This window comes from Diabrotica virgifera, chromosome 8, assembly GCF_917563875.1.
Source record: "Diabrotica virgifera virgifera chromosome 8, PGI_DIABVI_V3a".
Taxonomy (NCBI): Eukaryota; Metazoa; Arthropoda; class Insecta; order Coleoptera; family Chrysomelidae; genus Diabrotica; species Diabrotica virgifera.
In genome coordinates, this window is record NC_065450.1 from 138,040,187 (window position 1) to 138,060,675 (window position 20,489).

General features: G+C 30.4%; 1 protein-coding gene and 1 non-coding gene across 2 annotated transcripts in view; both read right to left on the reverse strand.

Annotated features, from left to right (window-relative positions):
- Positions 1-20,489, reverse strand: part of LOC126890346 (uncharacterized) — a 481,113-nt gene that overhangs the window by 180,149 nt on the left and 280,475 nt on the right. The gene's annotated exons all lie outside the window — the stretch shown is intronic.
- On the reverse strand, positions 18,873-18,944 carry Trnap-ggg (transfer RNA proline (anticodon GGG)). Its single transcript has one exon. It is a non-coding gene; the product is annotated as a tRNA-Pro (tRNA).

A 20,489-nucleotide genomic window follows, 5' to 3' on the forward strand; every position in this document is an offset into this window, starting at 1 on the left:
CACATATTTTCTTAATGTTAGTAGTCATATTGTTGGCTGTATAAAATGGTGATATTTTATTTAACATCTGGTTTGTTCCTAAATGACAGTAAGTATTGTGTACACTTTTTATCAATGTTTTACTTAAATCTTCAGATAAAATAATTTTGTCTTTTCTGTTTGACTTTTTATAATAAATATCATTCTTGAAACTGTATTTAGTCTTATTATTTTGTAGATCAATATTTGAGAGTTGGTCAATTTTTATATCTTCCAGATTAATCAAGTTTACTACTTTTAATACTTCATCTGTATTTTCTTGAGATTCTAAAACTGGATTTCTGCTTAAACTGTCTGCTTCTTGGTTATATTTTCCTGGATTATACTTTACTTTAAAATTATATTGAGATAAGTAAAATGTCAAGTCTCCCAATTCTTCATCTGTTCTAGCTTTTATGTTTAAATTTTCTAAAGGTTTGTGATCTGAATATACTATAAACTCTTTTCCAATGAGCAGATGTTGCCAATATTTTATAGCTTCCTTTATCGCTAGACATTCTAAATATATTGCCTTCTTTTTCTTTTGACTTTCCATTAATTTTTTGGAAAAATATGCCACAGGCTTGCTACATCCGTTTTTATCAATTTGTTTTAATACAGCTCCTACTCCTTTTATGCTGGCATCTGTATATATATTAATTGGCAAATCAGGGTTGAAAATACTTAATATTGGTTCCGAACAAAGTAATGACTTTATTCTATCGAAAGATTCTTGACATTCCTTAGACCAAATAAAGTCAACATCTTTTCTCAATAAGTTGTGCAGCGGGTCTAAAATGATTGCAATATCTTGGACAAACTTATGATAATAATTGATTTTTCCCAAAAATTGACGTACATTCTTTCTAGTTTGTGGAACAGGGAAATTTTTCACAGCAATCAAGTAGTCTTTTACAGGTCTTATGGAATTATTTTCTATTATGTGTCCTAAGTATTTTACTGATTTTTCTGCAAAGGTACATTTCGAAAATTTTAGTCTAAAACCTTCATTTAATATTGCATCAAATAACTTGGACAAGTGTAATATATGTTCGTCAAAGGTTTTTGAAAAAATTAGGATATCATCTATATAATTGACTGTGAAATCTGAAAGTTTATATTTTCTTATAATGCTGCTTAAAATACGTTGAAAAATTGCTGGAGCCGTTTTCAAACCAAATGGGAGGCAAGTCCACTGGAAATGGCCTTCTTGTGTCACAAATGCTGTTTTTTCTTTATCTTTTACTCTCATTGGAATTGACCAGAATGCTGAATTTATGTCTAAAGTAGAAAAGTACTTACAATTGCTAGTTTTTACCATTAAGTCCTCGATCAATGGAAAAGGTTGCGATTGGGGAACAACGATTTTATTTAGTTCCCTAAAATCTATGCAGAGTCTGGTCTTTCTGTCCTCTCCTTTTTTGAATGCTAGTGTCACTGGAGCCGCAAATGGACTATATGACTCTTCAATTAAATTATTCTTCAAAAGTTCTGCTATCTGACTTTCTATCTCTTTTCTATCTTCAATGGTACATCTATATGGACGTTTGGAGCAGTATTTATCTACAACTAAGTCAATATGAGCTTCATACTCTCTTATAGTACCTACATCATATTTGTCTTTAGCAAATGCTCATTTATATTTATTAATCAATTGTTCAATTTCTGATTGCTGATTTAAATCTAAATGATTAATTGCTATTTCAAAATTGTCAGTATTTATACTCTCATTAAAATTTATTTCATATTTGAATATATCATTAATCTTTTCTTTAGTTGCATTTAAATATATGTTATCTGGAAAGTCAGGAATGCTTACTTTATCAATAGTTGACACATTTTCAATTTCTTTAGAGCTGTTGCATTGTGTGATCCTTAGATCCTCATTTTGAATTAATCTAAAACTTTTAATACAATCTAACCCAATTAAAAAATCATAATTGAAATTTTCATCATCTACAATAAATGCATCCATTTTTTTTCAATGTCATAGATTTTTATCTTAAGTGTTACTATACCATTTGTTTTTTTCACACCATTAATTGTCCTCAAGTTTACTATTTGAAGGTCACCTCTATTATGTGCCTTTATCTGTAATAAGTTTGCATTAATCAATGATATATTTGATCCTGAGTCATATACTCCATAGATCTCTAAAGTGTCATTTAATAGTAACTTGATTCTAATTAGTGGTGGAATTAACAGTTTTTTGGATTTGTTTCGTTTAATTCTAATTCTAGTTTATGGTTGTTGACAGTTCTTACCTCTTGATTTTTCGGGACTTCACTTTTGCTTTTGTACCAGCAACTTGATTCCAGATGATAACGTAAACCTTTTCCTTCTTTTTCACAAATTTTGCAGGCTTGTTTTTTCTTAAAGTATGGTATTTCTTTTTTTTCTGAAGTCTTCATTTTTATCAAGTGTTCTAGACCTCTAATTCCATTGAAGAGATCTTCCGTTTCTTTCAAAGTGTCTCTATCAATTCTATCAGCAATATAATTTGGGAGTCCAATAGCTATCAAATCAATCATAATTTTTTTATTCAATGACTTTTTTATTTGTAGTAAGAGTCTTTCCTTTTTAAGAGCATATTCTAATAAAGAACCATTCATGTATTTGAACTCAAACGCATACCTCACTGGAGTCCACCCTTTGTCTGCATAGGTATCACAAAATTTGTTTTTCCATTCATCCCAATCAGAATTTATTGAATATTTTATAAGCATTGACCTGTACCAATCCACACATGATCCTTCTAAAAATAGTCTTAGAATTTCAATTTTTTCAGTATTTTTATCTATTTGCAATCTTGTGCACTCATTTTCAAATGTTTCCATCCATTGTAAAACATTCACATTTTTTCCTGTAAATTTTTCTATCACAAATTGTTCTGATACTTTTTTTTTATTAAAGGATTCAATACATTGTGTTTCATTTGACTTTGATACTCTCTCTAAGATCTGTTCTAACGTATCTAGTGAGATACCAGGTGTGGATGTTAAAGATTCTCTCCCTTGAATGCTTTGTTGTTCTAAGAGAAAATCATTGAATTGTATATTCCCATATTCGTCCATATAAACTTTCAAAATATCTTCATCTGCGATCCAAACTTTTCTTGTAGTGCCCCGTTTTGTTAGAACCCGTTTTACTTTCTCAAAAGCTGCTGTCGTCTGGATTTTTTTATGATAGGAAATATTTTGCATATCATTAGGTATTGAAAAAATTTCATTTTCCTCAGTCTCAATTGAGGTGATCCTGATGATATTTGTTTTTGTATCAGTCTGCAATGATTTAACGGTAAATTCAAATCTCAGTTTTGCCATTTTATAATGGAAAATTATTATATTTCTATCAGCAAAAATGTTGTTTTGTAATAATGTTTTTAACCATCAAACTTTTGGTGAATAAAAAACTCAATTGTGTTTCTCTCTGTAAGAAAAAGGAACTTTATTATTTTATGTACAATATTAACGATTTACAAAAACGTTACCTGTAAGAAAAAGAAACAACATTTAAAGCTTATATTCTAGATTTTAGTTTATAATGCTCAGCAGGTAACAAATATTTCAATCATCGAAATTAATTAATTGTCACTGTCAAAACACCTCACACGTCATAAGTCAACATAAAAATAAAAAGAAGAACTTAATGTTTTGACAGTGGCGTAACAAAATGAGAATATAAATAAATATTAAAAGAAAAGCTATTAAAGAAAAATAAACAATAGTTTTTCTTTACATATGATTTCTTAAAAATAAATATACTTTAAACAGTTTGTTTTAATTTTTTTAAACACCAAACTTATTTTGTGCTTACCGCTTTCAAAAAAACAAAAAAAACAAGTATAGGATTGCTCTGGACTCGAACTCAAGACCTCTCGATCTCTGGCCGAATGCTATACCAAATACTCTACGAGGACTGTGTCTTTATCGGTTCGGACGTACCTAATGACACTTCACGGTAACAAACAGACAAGTATAATAAATATACAATAAAATGTTTTAATAATACTCATCTTACTCCTGAGGAAGACAAATCCAAAGACACAAAAATTAAAATAAATATATTTACTAAAAACACTAATATATTCTTTTCACAACTTTTCTTGCACTGATATATTTATACCTAACTTGAAAGATTCAGCAACTAAACGCCATACTGTATGTGTGCGCATGCGCGCAGTATTATGAAATTTTACTCTCAATCGTGCCTAAAGAAGTATAACTTCAAAAAAAGGAAATTTGAGTTAACTTCCGGTATAACGGAAAGTGGTAGGAGGCTCTAAATATTTTAGAATAATTATGCATAATCCAGAACGCCATACTTTTGGCCATACTAGTTGAAACTTCCAAAGAAACAGTGGCGAAGCGTCCATGTAACCACTGTTACCATTGGTAACAGTTACAAATCTTGCAAATAAATATTTTATGACTACTACGAAATAATTCCATTTATATTTTTTACAAACAGAAATACTTGTTAATAGTACCTAATTCAGTAAATAGCCAATTAGACGCACGAAAATATTGGCGAGATATGTGAATCCATGGCACGTTATCATATGCTGTTACCAATACTGGCACTGGTAACCTCTCTATCGCTCGGGACTAGCTCTGAAAATTTTGAAGGAGCGACGGGTCTAGAGACGGCGCGCGGGCACGCTGTGCATATCAGTATTGTAACCATTTTGAAGATTGGTAACGTTGGTTTAGTACCTATTACAGATTACAGTGTGCGTGCATTTAAACATATAAGAGTGTTGCTACGTATTGCGTAATGCGTAATTGATCAACTACTTGAAAAGTCATTCTACTTGTATATTTTTTATATATTATTTTAAAGAAAAAAAATAATATTTTTGAAAATGGAAGAATTAAAATATAAACAATAGTTTTCAAAATCTGTTCTTTTTCCTACTTGTTCATTTTTTTATGTTAATTTTATGGTATAATATTATGTTTAGTTTGTTTATTATTTATTGTTCTACCTGTTACATATACATAATTACATACATATAATTTGGGAATAGTGATTTGTTTAATTTTATCCCACAGGATTGAAAACAAAAACATATTTGGAAGGTTCGAAATATTTTTTTAAATAAGATTTTTTTACATCTGGTTTTGGTAACACTTTAGAAAAAGTCACGCGTCGCCACTGCAAAGAAACACCCTATATTTATATTTAAAAATAGAGATACACACGAATATATTTAAATTTAATATTACTAATCAATGACCCGGTTTAATTTTTTTAAAATCATATCATCTATAAAGTCATTACAAATATTAAAACATGAAAATGGTATTATATTTTTATTATTAAACGAACAATAACATTTATTTTAATTATATACACATATTTGCAGTACATGGATATATAAAATGAAAACCATTTATATATTTAATTAACTGATAATTTTATTAAAATAATTAAATTTTAATTTGTATTTGCCTTAAAGGTCAAAAACATTCGATGAAATTTGGTTCAAAAAAATTATGGTATAACGGAAAGTGATAGGAAGCTCTAAATATTTTAGAATAATTATGCATATCCAGAACGCCATACTTTTGGCCATACTGGCTGGAACTTCTAAAGAAACACCCCGTATTTATATTTAAAAATAGAGATACACACGATATTACTAATCAATGACCCGGTTGAATTTTTTGTGAAAATCATATCACCTATAAAGTCATTACAAATATTAAAACATGAAAACGGTATTATATTTTCATTATTAAACGAACAATAATATTTATTTTAATTATATAGACACATTTGCAGTATATGGATATATAAAATGAAAATCATTCATATATTTAATTAACTAATAATTTTAGTAAAACAGTTAAATTTTAATTTGTATTTGCCTAATAGGTGAAACATATTCGATGAAATTTGGTCCAAAAAATGAATGTGTGTTTACTTTGTACGCACGTAAGAAGTTATACTTCTATTATTATGATTTCAACGAAATTAGTATACTTAACAGGTTATTTGTATTTTATTGAAGTTATACTTCTTTACGATCAAGAGTGCAATTTTATAATGACAGGCGCATGCGCACACAGACAGTATGTATTTCGTTGCTAATCTTTCAAGATATGTATGTATCAGCGCTGCCGGCGCAAATAAGTCAAATTATATCATATAAAAGGATATATTAGTGTTCTTAGTAAATGTATTATTTATTATAATTTTTGTGTCTTTGGATTTGTGTTCCTCGGGAATAAGATATTTTATAATAATAGTAAGTATATGTATAAAGTATTTTTGTATACTTCACTTGGTCATTAAATTTGTCAGTATGTATGAGAAATTTTGTAACTGGTAAAGCAAAAGTAATATAGTTCAGTAGTAGAGCGTGTGACCGGAGATCAAGAGGTCCCGGGTTCAAATCCCGGACGATTCATATTCTTTTTTTTTATATTTTTGGTATCGTTTTACTAAAAAATTTTTAAAAGTGGAAGGTAAAGAAAGTTAGTTTAATATTTAAATAAAATACAAATAACCTGTTAAGTATATTAATTTCGTTGAAATCATCATAATAGAAGTATAACTTTTTACGTGCGTACAAAGTACACACACATTCTTTTTTAAATATTAAACTAACTTTCTTTACCTACCACTTTTAAAATTTTTTTATTAAACGATACCAAAAATATAAAAAAAAATATGAATCGTCCGGGATTTGAACCCGGGACCTCTTGATGTCCGGTCACACGCTCTACCACTGAGCTATATCCCTTTTGCTTTGACAGGTTACAAGTTTTCTCATACATGCTTACTATTGCTGACCAAGTGAAGTATACAAAAATACTTTAAATATACTTACTATGAATTATAACATATCTTACTCCCGAGGAAGACGAATCCGACGACACAAAAATTATAATAAATAATACATTTGCTAAGAACACTAATATATCCTTTTATATGATATAATATGACTTATTTGCGCTGACAGCGCTGATACATACGTATCTTGAAATATTAGCAACGAAATACATACTGTCTGTGTGCGCATGCGCCCGGCATGAGATAACATTTTATTCTCGATCGTAAAGAAGTATAACTTCAAAAATGATTTTATGTATACAGAGTGTACAGAAACACTCCTGACAAACGAAGACCGAAAGTTTCTCAGATAATTGAAGACAATTTGAGCCAATTCACCTACAGTCCGAAAATGCTTCCTAAGGGGGCCATAGCTCTTTGAACATGACGCGTTGTAATTAGTTATGTTTAATACCTCCAGAACGCTTCTATTTAGAAAAACGAATACTTTTAAGCTTATTGAAGTTATACTTCTTTACCGGCGATAGAGGGTGATTTTTTTATATGTTAAAACCTATCAGCCCGGCGCATGCGCATTATAACTTTGTTCTGATTGGATGTTCAAATGACATGTCAAAAATTATCCGATATGGCAGCTGTGGTTTGGAGGTAAAGGTAAAGGTAAACAAATGTATAATATATTAGTTTTATTGTTGTGAGGACAGAAACAAAAAAGTTTATAATATTGTAGTGACTTTTAAATAGTTTTTAAAAGCAACAGGTACGTAATAATTGTTAATGTATCATGGGTATAAACCTACCTATTTCATCTGCCAAAATACATAGTATGTAATACTTTTATTTATATAATTTGATTACCATCAAAATTTCTATCAATATTCACCTAATATATTGTTTTTTTACTCTATGTTTTGTTGTATTTTTTCAATTCTAAATCATTTCAATTCAAAATTAAAATAATTTGATCAATTTTCAAAATATCAAAATATCACAAGTTTAATCCGTTTAGTTAGTCGATCTTCGTAAATAATGACACATAGTGCCCGTGGCTAAGCGGAGAAGGCGAATGAATTCCAATACCAACCGCTCTAATCAGCGCTGGTTCGAGTCCCAGTAGAAACTTTCTTTTTTGTTTTTTTTTAATACATTTTATGATTGTAAGTATATTTATTATATAATTGTATTTTCAGAAAATACGTATTTAGTTAAAAACATTTTCGACAATTAATGTTCAGACATCATTTGTGGCTTGTTTAATGTGTTTGTGTGTGTTTTATTCTTTTATTATTTTAATTTTTGGCACTGTTCTAATAAAAATGTTTGAGAAGTAGTAAGTATAAATTAGTTTAATATTTAAACAAAATATAAATAAAAAGTATATTAATTTCGTTTAAATCATATAATAGAAGTATAACTTCTTACGTGCGTACAAAGTACACACACATTCTTTTTTATGCTCCAGAGATGAACCGATTTCCTCAATTGTGAAGTTCTAGTATTGGTCATATAGACGTCCGTTTCAGGTAGGTCAACGTTTATTTAAACGCACAACTTTTTTGTCTTTAACTTTTAAGCATTTGTGTCACTAAATTATTCAATTGTGGGGTATTCTAGTACTAAAAGGTTCTCTTGCTTTAAGTCGGTAGGACAATTTTCTAAAAAAATCAATTTGTTTCAAACTTTTTGTCATGAAGTTTTTTTATTAGGTTTGTACTTATTTTTAGCGTCGAAGTTGCTTTGGACTATAGGCTATTGATTATGTATTTTAGAAAGGAACTGCAACGTTAACAGGGTTTTATTGTTTCATATAGTCATTGGATCTCTATACTTGATAAAACCGCGGAGTACTACCATTTAAATTGGTGCGTTTTTGAGAAAGGGGTGAATTAGTCCCTAGGCACAGGGCGAATTAGGGTGAGTTCTATGTACATTTAGTGCAAACACGTCTATAGAAAAATTACTCCAGGTTAAATTTACTATCAAAATATCACATTTTAAAGTCAAAAACATGTTTTTTTTGCAAAAATATATCCAAAAGAAAAGCAAGAAAAAACATGAAAGATAGCAATTTTGTTTTTTGCCCAATAACTTTTTTCCACGGGGATATAGGTATAGGCATTGCTTCACAGAAAAAAAACTTCAATCCTTCCTCTTTAAAATGGCGTTGGGTAGTAGTCCCTGTGATTTACAATTTCCAAAATCTGATTTTTCAAATTTCTCCACTCACAGCGATTTTGGGATATTTACCTTGTGACTTCGCAAACATTGTTCTGTAACTTTTTTCTACGCATTTCTAGGTATACGCAATGGTACATTTAGTAGAAAGAGAAGTCAATTACCTTTAAAATGTTCTATTGTAGAAGGCCGTATGGCTATATTTAAGCAAGATATGGTTTTTCAAAATTTTATACTTTTAATGATTTTTGATATATTTTACGATTATTTTTAAATTTCTCATTATAACTTTTTTTATTGTATATTTGGGTATATATTTATGGTGTAATAAAAAGGAAAGCTCATTTTCTTTACTTTAAAATGGTGTACTGTAAAAAATTCTAGGACTATTTTTAAACAAGATATGCTTTTTCAAAGTGTGACATATTACACATGCAATAGTTGGAACCATATGGAAAACTTTTTTAGTATTAATTTATGAAAAAAAGTTATTCTTTATAAAATGCTCTGCCTAGTCTGAAACCTAAAATGCAATCATCAGATATAAAATTTTATTAATAGTGTACGAGGTATGTTAAAAAATATAAATTTGCTCAGGAGTAAAGTACCTTTATATTTCACAATATCGAAAAGTGTTATTAAGAAAAATTATTTGGAATTAAAAAGTATATTATAATAAGCAATTATATTCTTCTCATGAAAAACAAAAAATAAAAATTTTTAAATTTTTCTCCAATTATGGATACTCTTGGATATCCTACGGATATCTTGTTTAAAAATAGTCCTAGATTTTTGTGGAATACACCATTTTAAAGTAAAGAAAATATGCTGTTTTCTATTATACAATGTATATCTCTAAATTTACAAGAAAAAAGTCATAATGAGAAATTTAAAAAATAATCATAAAAAATATCAAAAATCATTAAAAGTATAAAACCTTGAAAAAGCAGAACTTGCTTCAAAATAGTCAATCAACCTTATACGATAGACCATTTTAAAGGTAACTGACTCCTCTTTCTAAGAAATGTACCATTGCATATACCTAGAAATGCGTAAAAAAAAGTTACAGAACAATGCTTGGGAAATAATGGGGAAAATGGCCCAAAAATGCTGTGAGCGGCGAATTTTGAAAAATCCCATTTCGGTAAATATAAATCCTAGAGACTTCTAGTAAACGTTATTTTAAAGAGAAAGAATGTAAGATAATTTTTGCTAAAGCAATGTCTATACCTATATCCCCGTGGAAAAAAGTTATGGGGCAAAAAACAAAATTGCTTTCTTTCGTGTTGTTTTTTTGCTTTTCTTTTGAATATATTTTTGCAAATAAAAATATTTTTGACTTTAAAATGTAATATTTCGATAGTAAAGTTAACCTGGAACAATTTTCCTGTAGACGTCTTTTTACCAAAAGTGCATAGCACTCACCCTAATTCACCCTGTGCCTAGGGACTAATTCACCCATTTCTCAAAAACGCACCCATTTAAATGGTAGCACTCCGCGGTTTTTTCAAACTTAAAGGTCCAGTGACTATATGAGACAATAAAATCCCGTTAACGTTGTAGTTCCTTTTAGCTCTCTTATTTTGAACATAATCAATAGCCTACTATCAAGGGATGGACAATCGAAAATAATTAATTTTATAAATTATAAATTCAGCATAGAGTTCGTAAAAAGTTTGGAAAAAAAGTAAAAAATCAAATTAAAACAAATAACTCTTAAAACAAATAAAATTAAAAATGTTAACTAAACATTTTTAAAAGCAGAGTACATATTTATTACCCGTGTTGAGCTGCCCCCCCCCCCCCACTTGCAAAAATTAAAAAACAAATAGCCCTGATTTATGAGCTATTTATGAGCTCTCATATTCCGCAAACTAAAAATTTTGAGCTCGTTCCATTGAGCAGGAATTTAATACCCTAGTGGGGGGGGCTGAGTCAGCCCCCCCACTACTTAAAAATAGGAATATTGAATCGGTTTTTGCGGCAGAATTACGAGCTATTTATGAGCTCTTGAAATTATATAGTTTCGATTTTTGAGCTCATCCCCTTCACCCCCAAACAACCCTTTAATTGATTTAACTTAAGAGAAAGATGCTGAGAAAACTTAAAATATATCGTATTGCGAATATAATTCCTATAGCTTATATACTCTAAGAATAAACTATTATATCAAGAGCATTTCGATTATTGAGCTACAACCCCTTCGCCAGAAAACCACCCTATCTTCCCGGCTTAAGAGAAAGTTGTACTTAAAATGCGTTAAACTAATTATTTGGCGACTACATATCATTTAATAATTTATAAGCTTCCAAATTACGCGCATTTAGATCAGTAAATTGCAATTTATTTTGTATAGTGCAGTCACTGAAGGTAAAAATAAACGATTACCTTCAATTCCGGTGAACCTTCATCGATTTTCACGAAAATTGGTCAGTGGTTAGAGGATACGTCAAGAAACAAAGGTGACATGGTACCACCTTGCGCCTTTACCCTGAGGGTGGATACCGCCCCTTCTCGGGGGTGAAAATTATTTTATAAAAAATAACTGCACAAATCAATAAAAGAACAAATTAAAAGCAAAATTTATTATATAAAGTTAATAAAATAAGTAAATACTTTTTAAGTTATTAAAGATCAAAGATTTTAATTATTTGTGAAAAAAATGCATGTTTTGAAGAGGTTTTTTGTAAATCACTAAAAAACTGTAAGTTTTTACAAAAAAGTTAATAGTAGTTTAATTCGTATAGCTTATATTCTAAAAATAAACTCTAAAATCACGCGCCTTTCGATTATTGAACTACAACCCCTTCGCAAGAAAATCATCCCATATTCCCGGCTTAAGAGAGGGTTGTACTTAAAATAATTTAAATTAATTATTTGTCGACTATATATTGTTTAATAATTTATGAGTTCGCAAAATATACGCATCTCAATTATTGAATTGCCATTTTCTTTCTATAGTGCAGTCGCTGAAGGTAAAAATCAACTATGACCTTCGATTTCGGTAAATCTCCATTCATTTTCACGAAAATTGGTGAGCGGATTTTGATACTATCAACTTTTTCTGGATCTTATTTTTCATAGGTATTTCTTAGTACTTTGACAAGTATTTAGTACCTAAGTGTTATAAAATGCATCTCTTTCCCGTTATTTAAGCTTGAACCCTTAGATTTGAACAGTCGCGGAAAAAAATATACATTTAATTACCAATAACTTACTTTAAATTAACATTAAAGGGTTTTTCAAGTAAGCAATTTATTATATTTCTTATTAGCTTCAATTTTAGTGATGAAAACTTTTTTGTAAAAACTTACAGTTTTTGAGTCATTTATGAAAAATCGCTCTAAAGCATGCATTTTCTTTCCAAAAATCAAAATATTTGATCTTTAATAACTCAAAAAGTATTGATTTATTTTAATCACATTATATAACAAATTTTGCTTACAATTTGTCCCTCTCTCGATTTGTGGGGTTATTTTTAATAAAGTAATTTTCACTTCCGAGAAGGGGTGACATATACCCCAGGCTAAAACCCCAAGTTGTTATTGTCAATTCGTGAAAATAAATGGCGATTTGCCGAAATCGAAGGTAATAGTTGATTTTTACCTTCAGTGACTGCACTATAGAAAGAAAATGGCAATTCAATAATTGAGATGCGTATATTTTGCAAGCTCATAAATTATTAAACGATATGTAGTCGAAAAATAATTAATTTAAATTATTTTAAGAACAACTCTCTCTTAAGCCGGGAATATGGGGTCGTTTTCTTGCGAAGGGGTTGTAGCTCTATAATCGAAAGACGCGTGATTTAAGAGTTTATTCTTAGAATATAAGCTATACGAATTAAACTATTATTAACTTTTTTGTAAAAACTTAAAGTTTTTCAGTGATTTACAAAAAACCTCTCCAAAACATGCATTTTTTTCACAAATAATTAAAATCTTTGATCTTTAATAACTTAAAAAGTATTGACTTATTTTATTAACTTTATATAATGAATTTTGCTTTTAATTTGTTCTTTTATTGATTTGTGCATTTATTTTTTATAAAATAATTTTCACCCCCGAGAAGGGGCGGTATCCACCCTCAGGGTAAAGGCGCAAGGTGGTACCATGTCACCTTTGTTTCTTGACGTATCCTCTAACTACTGACCAATTTTCGTGAAAATCGATGAAGGTTCACCGAAATTGAAGGTAATCGTTGATTTTTACCTTCAGTGACTGCACTATACAAAATAAATTGCAATTTACTGTTCTAAATGCGCGTAATTTGGAAGGTTATAAATTATTAAATGATATGTAGTCGCCAAATAATTAGTTGAATGCATTTTAAGTACAACTTTCTCTTAAGCCGGGAAGATAGGGTGGTTTTCTTGCGAAGGGGTTGTAGCTCAATAATCGAAATGCTCTTGATTTAATAGTTTATTCTTAGAGTATATAAGCTATATGAATTATATCCGCAATACGATATATTTTAAGTTTTCTCAGCATCTTTCTCTTAAGTTAAATCAATTAAAGGGTTGTTTGGGGGTGAAGGGGATGAGCTCAAAAATCGAAAGTATATAATTTCAAGAGCTCATAAATAGCTCGTAATTCTGCCGCAAAAACCGATTCAATATTCCTATTTTACAGTAGTGGGGGGGGCTGACTCAGCCCCCCCCCCCACTAGGGTATTAAATTCCTGCTCAGTGGAACGAGCTCAAAATTTTTAGTTTGCGGAATATGAGAGCTCATAAATAGCTCATAAATCAGGGCTATTTGTTTTTTAATTTTTGCAAGTGGGGGGGGCCAGCTCAACACGGGTATATTTATTACGATGAAATGAAACTAACAAAAATAAGATTAAGTATTAAAGGTAGATAGTTCCAAAAGGATGTGATGACCATTAGTTTCTATGCACATACTTGCCTTCTTGGTTAGAGAACGCCGAATTGTTGTAAAAATTCCAAACATGGTAAACATTGTGTTTAACGAATGACACCACAACATTTTATTGGAACGCACACAAACATTTGGGGGGATTAAGGAACAAAACCCCCATACAATTTGTATGCAAACGTATTAAAAAAGAAGCCACATCTCAAAATACTGAAGCAAAAAAGTTTTAGAAACATTGTGTTTAACTAATGGTACCCCAATAATAATTTAATTGGAACGTACACAAAAGTTTGGGAAGGCCTAAGGGAACAAAACTCCCGTAAAATGCACAAATTTCACTATTATCTTTTTAAAGATATTCCTGCCATAAAAATGCCATCATTTTCAATAAAAAATCACGAATAGTTTTCGATATATTGGAAACAATCGATTTTCATTTTGTAACTTTAAAGAGCTGTAACTTTTTTTATGTGCACATTTGTACTAACTTTCAATCGAAATAATTTTGGTCCCAAAATATGTGATTTAATTTGTGACCTGCCTTTTTGTAACACCCTGTATATATGTTATAGCCATGAAAGAAAAATTAAAAATAATAGTAAGTAAAACACAATATTATAAACTGTTCCTAGTAAAGATGTTGCTTTACGTAGTATACGTAAATTTGCAGAATAATTTATAAGTATGACGAATAGATCTAACGCTATTGTACTTGCTGTCAGGTAATTGTATTAAATTAATTAAACTACATTTTCATTAGAATGATCATTCATCACTGTGCACATGACATAAATGCTTTCCAAATTACTTCCGCTTTTTCTTGAAACTATTCTTAAATTGATAAATCTAATTTATTTGACTAAAACAAAAACAAAAACAGTGTTCGATCTATACTTTCATTCCAGAAATAAGAGCGGCGTTCTAGTGAAAGTAATTGTTACGAATGGGCCACTACAAGTAGCCGCAAATTGATCTGGTATGTATTTCCTAACAGAAAAATAGCAACGACCGCATGATCACTTAATATGGATTTCCCGTGCGTGTTGCAAAAGACGTGAAAACTTATTGAAGCTTAAACTATTGGATGTTTTAACAAGAAAATACTTTTTATGAAAGTAAATACATTAGTGCGGTCCTGAACCTAGTTGATTAAGTACACCTAAATTTAGTCTCGAAGTTTTTTATCGCTTTACCATAGTAAATCTTTAAATTAATTATAAGAAACATAACCAGTAGTTTAGTTATTAGTTGAGATTTGATTGCCGTAAGTAATTTTATCAATATATTTACGGTTTCATCAAAATCTTATAGAATTTCAATCCAGTCATACAGTTTTGTAAATTCAAAGGTGTTTAACAAAAACTTGTTTTTTGGCTTATCTTCGATAAGTTAAATACTTTGTAATTGGCAGAGTCGTACTGCCCCAATTACAATATAATGAAACGAAATAAGAAAATTAAAATAAAAAGTATTTAACAATTTCATCCGATGGCTGGTACTTCTGACTACAGGGGTCCTCCAATGTTACCCGATCAACAAACACCATCTTACTCTACAATTACCCAACAGAAACAGCTACATTCCCTTCGAAACTACAAGCCGTTATTATCCCAACAGTAGACATACTAAAATTAGAAGACTACGTTACAGCAATAGGATCACTAGTACAACCCAAAAATGGATTTTTTTCATCACGAATTTCAAACGGCAGAATCTGCATCTACCTTTCCAGCAAAGAAGTTGTTGACACTTTTTTAACAGACCACGGAGGTATAAAAATAGGAGATAATGTTATCAGAGCAAGAAGACTAGTCACTTCTGCTAATAGGTTACTGCTGTCTAGTGTCTGTCCGTCTATTCCTCATCACATCCTCGAAAAATATCTTGCCGAGAAGGGCTTTCATCTTCTTTCACCGATGTCTTTCTTAAGAGCGGGAATTCAAGATCCTCAATATAGTCACGTATTAAGCTTTTGTAGGCAGGTGTACTATACACCTGTCCACAATCTTGTTATTCCTGAATCAATTCTCATTGACTTCGATAATACATCTTACCGAATCTTTCTTTCTGATGGACTCACTTGCTATCTCTGTCATCAATCTGGTCATATCGCCTCAACATGTACCTATACGGCCACCCAGTCAAACCCGTCCATACCTACATCCCAAACTGACCAAGACTCTATTTCTTCCTGTAATGCAACAGCTGAAGACAAAAATCACTCTGTCCAGAATCAAACAGAAAACACTGGTGAAGTAATGGACTCCCAAGAACTCCCTACAGAAATTACTATACCGAAACGTTTTCATTCTGAAATATCGTCTCCAGTTAATACACCACCGGTAGAAATCACAGAAATAGATTTTACAAAACCTAAAGCAAGATCAACAAAAAAGCCAAGAGTCACTAAATCTAATACAAAAACTGGAGAAACAGTTTCTACTGAATCACTTATCCAACCGGCAAAGGAATTTATTGATAAAGCTTCAGCCCTGTTTGAATTAAACTATACAGAGATAGTCAGCTTTCTCGATGATGCACACGGTTCCCCCAATCCACTAAGTATCGCACAGGAATACACGAAGGACATAGCAGGACTATTAACAACGCTAACAGATATCTACCCCAAACTCGAAGACAGACGCATTAAATCTAGAATTACACGAATAAGGAAGAAAATACGTCGTCAACTAAATCTAGATCAAACTGAAAATGATAACTCCGAAGATACAGATATTTCCCAAGAAAACCTCAATTAAAAAAAATCAATAAATGTGCTACGCCTGTGACACCAATATAACTGTAGGTCACATTGTTATAGACTGTCCATTACATCATCTGCAAAGACAAGCTACTGGACTACCATGTGATATAAAGTGTGCGTTAAACAGTGCGGATTGTGACAAAATCATTAGGTTTTTAAAGGAAACTAAATTATATAACCAAATATGAGTGCTACGTTTCAGAACAATCATAAATTAAAATCAACTTTGTAAAAACTCTGTAAAAAAACTTTGTAAAATAGTTTATATTTTATATCAAATTAATGTGTATCATTGTACCACCGCTAATAACCTTTTATGGTTGATGCGGGTTATTTCTAATAAAAAAAAATACATTATTTAACTAATTTAAATATTGCTGCTTTGTATAGTTCAACGTGATAATTTCATTCATAGAGATTCTGACCAATAGAAACCTACAAGAATACAAATTACAGCGAAAATTTTTTTAATGATTTTAACCTTCCAAACGTGTAGTAAGATTTTTCATCAAGTGTTTAATTCTATCCAATCAGATTATTATTACAGCGGGAATATTCTACTGTGCATTATTTATTACAGTGGGAACAATTTTAAGTAGATTATTTCTGTTTAATTGCAACCAGTTTCCTAGTTTTGGCAACTGTCACATTTAAGAAAATATCCATAATAAACTTTTTAGTTGTGCATCTAATGTCAAATTGTTGTCACGGGGATAACACAAATCGGCAATTTTAAGCGCTCGAGTAAGATTATTTCATGAGTAAAGCGGTATTTATAAACAATTTTAACTAATATTTTATTAACATCTTCGTCTAAACATTTGCTAAACTTTAACAAGTTGAAAAATGTGTCACATTAATTTATTGAATATTATGAATAAATTTGAAAACAATGCTCCAATTTTTGTTCTCAAACTTCTTTCCATTTGGCAAGGGTCCCTCGAGCCCTCCGGGCTCTCGTGTCTATTGTAGGCAACAAGTTTTCGAAAAATTTTCGCAGTATTGTCAAAATTTATTCTGACTCTGTGATACTAATATTGGTACAATCATTTTTTTCGATAATTTCCCGTCATCAAGTATTACGTGAGATGCCCTGCGCAAAAATGAACATTCAGTGACATTAAAAAGGGAACACTATGAATAGGTTTAGCAGATATTCAGGCGAAGATATCAATGAAATATTAGTTAAAATGATTTAAAAAGACAGTTTTATTGATGAAATAAGCTTACCGAATGACGCTCGTGCTCTTAAAAATTATCGACTTGTTTTGCCGTCGTGACATTTTCATATAATTTTACTCCCCTTCGGGTTGTGAAATGAAGGTGAGGAGTACAATACTATAAAAATTTCAGAAAAAAATACTAAAATGGAACAGAGTTCTAGCGAGATAAACGTAAAAAACGTGATTTTATTTTTTATTTTTAGAGTAAAATTGCGATTGTGATAATGTTCCCCCACATAAAATTCAAAACAAAGCTCATATTCAAATAAAATAAATAATATATCAACGTAGCAGATTCTATGTCATTACTACACATAATCAGTAAAATATACTCGCAGCATCCATTACCTTTACTAGTAAAGGAAGAACTAAATAGGAAAGGAATAAATTACATACATACTGAAGAAAAAAGCATCAAGTTTCTCACATTGCAAGAAAAGCATCACATGTTGGAATAGAAGGTAATGAAGCAGCAGACCGAAATGCCAATGCCATAAACGTTAATAATATCCGTATGTCATCCCAATTTTTAAGTATGGATCTAAATAGGAAATGAATAAATTACATACTGAAGATACAAGTATCAAGTTTTTTACATTTCATCATAGGCATCACATGTTGCAATATAAGGTAATGAAGCAGCAGACAAACGCCAAAGCCCAATAAAAGTATCCCCATGTTATCTCAATCTGTAAGTATGGATCTAAAATGCTAATTCATAAAGCACCTGTTCACAAACTGGAACAATAAATGGAATGGAATCCACACCATCAAAGCTTCAGTAGACAAAAAATTAGATTGGACGATAGCAACCACCTCAGGCCATGAGACAAAAAAAAAAGAATGTGTGTGTTCTTTGTACGCACGTAAGAAGTTAAAATTCTATTATATGATTTCAACGAAACAAATATACTTTCAATAGGTTATTTGTATTTTATTTAAAGATTAATTTAATTTTTACTTACTACTTTCCAAAATTGTTTATTAAAGCAATACCAAAAATAAAAAAAAAAATAGAAAAACACGGATTCGAACCGGGGACCTCTCGATCCCCAGTCGAACGCTCTACCACTGAGCTGTACTTCCTTTGTTTTTACGGATTACAAAATTTCCACACATAGTGACAAATAGATCAAGTGAAATATAAAATACTTTAAATATTACTTACTATCTTACTCCCGAGGCAGACAAATCCAAAGGCACAAAAATTATAATAAATATATTTACTAAAAACACTAATATATTTTTTCCACGCCCTATTTGGACTGATACATACATAACTTAAAAGATTTAGCAACGAACTCCATACTGTCTGTATGCGCATGCGCGCAGAATACGTATAACTTCAAAAATAATTTCCCGTTTATGACTGTTTTCTGATGAACATTTGTTTCAAAATGAAGGACGCCCAATTTGTGATGAGTGCGATTTAACCCTTAAGAATTCTACATATTATCATGCACTCATCGTTTCCAGCGCGTAGCGTTTAGTTTCCAAAAAATATTGATTTTAATGGTTTTAAATATGAACAATTCATACTGTTCGGAACGTATGCTATCAGGCACTTCTTTGTAAAATCAGGTTTTTCGGAGACTAAGCCTCGTGCCGAAAACGATGAGTGCATGATAATATGTAGAATCCTTTACAGTAAAACATGTGCTGGTTGAAGAGTGCGAGAAATTCAATCGCCACAGAATTTAATACCATTCACCAAAATACCATACACCAAATACACTACTCAACAATTGAAGTGGATAATTTTAAAATTCCTAAAATTAACATATAAAACTATTTTTAAAATAATTGCCTGTACTATACTCTATATGCTATCTTTGTATTTTGCATCAATTGTGCATTTTCACCCATTTTTCTATACTAGACATTTCCCTGAAATCATCCTTAACTCAATGCAAAAAGTTGCAAATGTCTATTAGCAATATGTAATAAAGTAAAATTGGCCATTAAGCAAATAATGAAAAAAAAATAACTTTTATTAATTACATCAATTTTATATGTCCTAATACTCTGTAAAAAATGATATTCATTTAATACATTTCTTTTGAAAAGGCAATATGTTACGCAGATTGTGATTAACGACTTGTTTTATTATTTTATTGACTTTCACATATTTTCTAGTTTGATATAATAAATTTATAAACGGACTGAAAACACCATCTGGGTAATGTGCAAGCACTTTGCATATTAAGTATCTGTGGTCGGCTTTTTTCTTTTCATAGGAATTACAACATAAGAAAGTATCAAAGAAATAAAATATTTATTGAACAAACAAGATATACACACACCCAAACTTATATGGAATCATCTGACATTTCTTATTATTTCGTGCGGATTTAAAAAAACGAACGCACGAAGTCAAATAATATTTATTTTAAAGCAATTTAGTCACAAATGTATAACAATTAAATAAAAGAATAAAATATTTAAACAACAAATTGAAACTAGTTGTTTTAAAATCAATAGCATCAAAAAATTTCAATGGAAAACTAATAAAATTGTTTTTTAATAATTTTTTTTGTTTTTTTGGTAGTCAGTGTTATCACCTCTAGTCCTTATGCAAGCTTCAGTTTGCGGGGGCACGCTCCTTATCAAATTATCAACATTTTGTTGTGG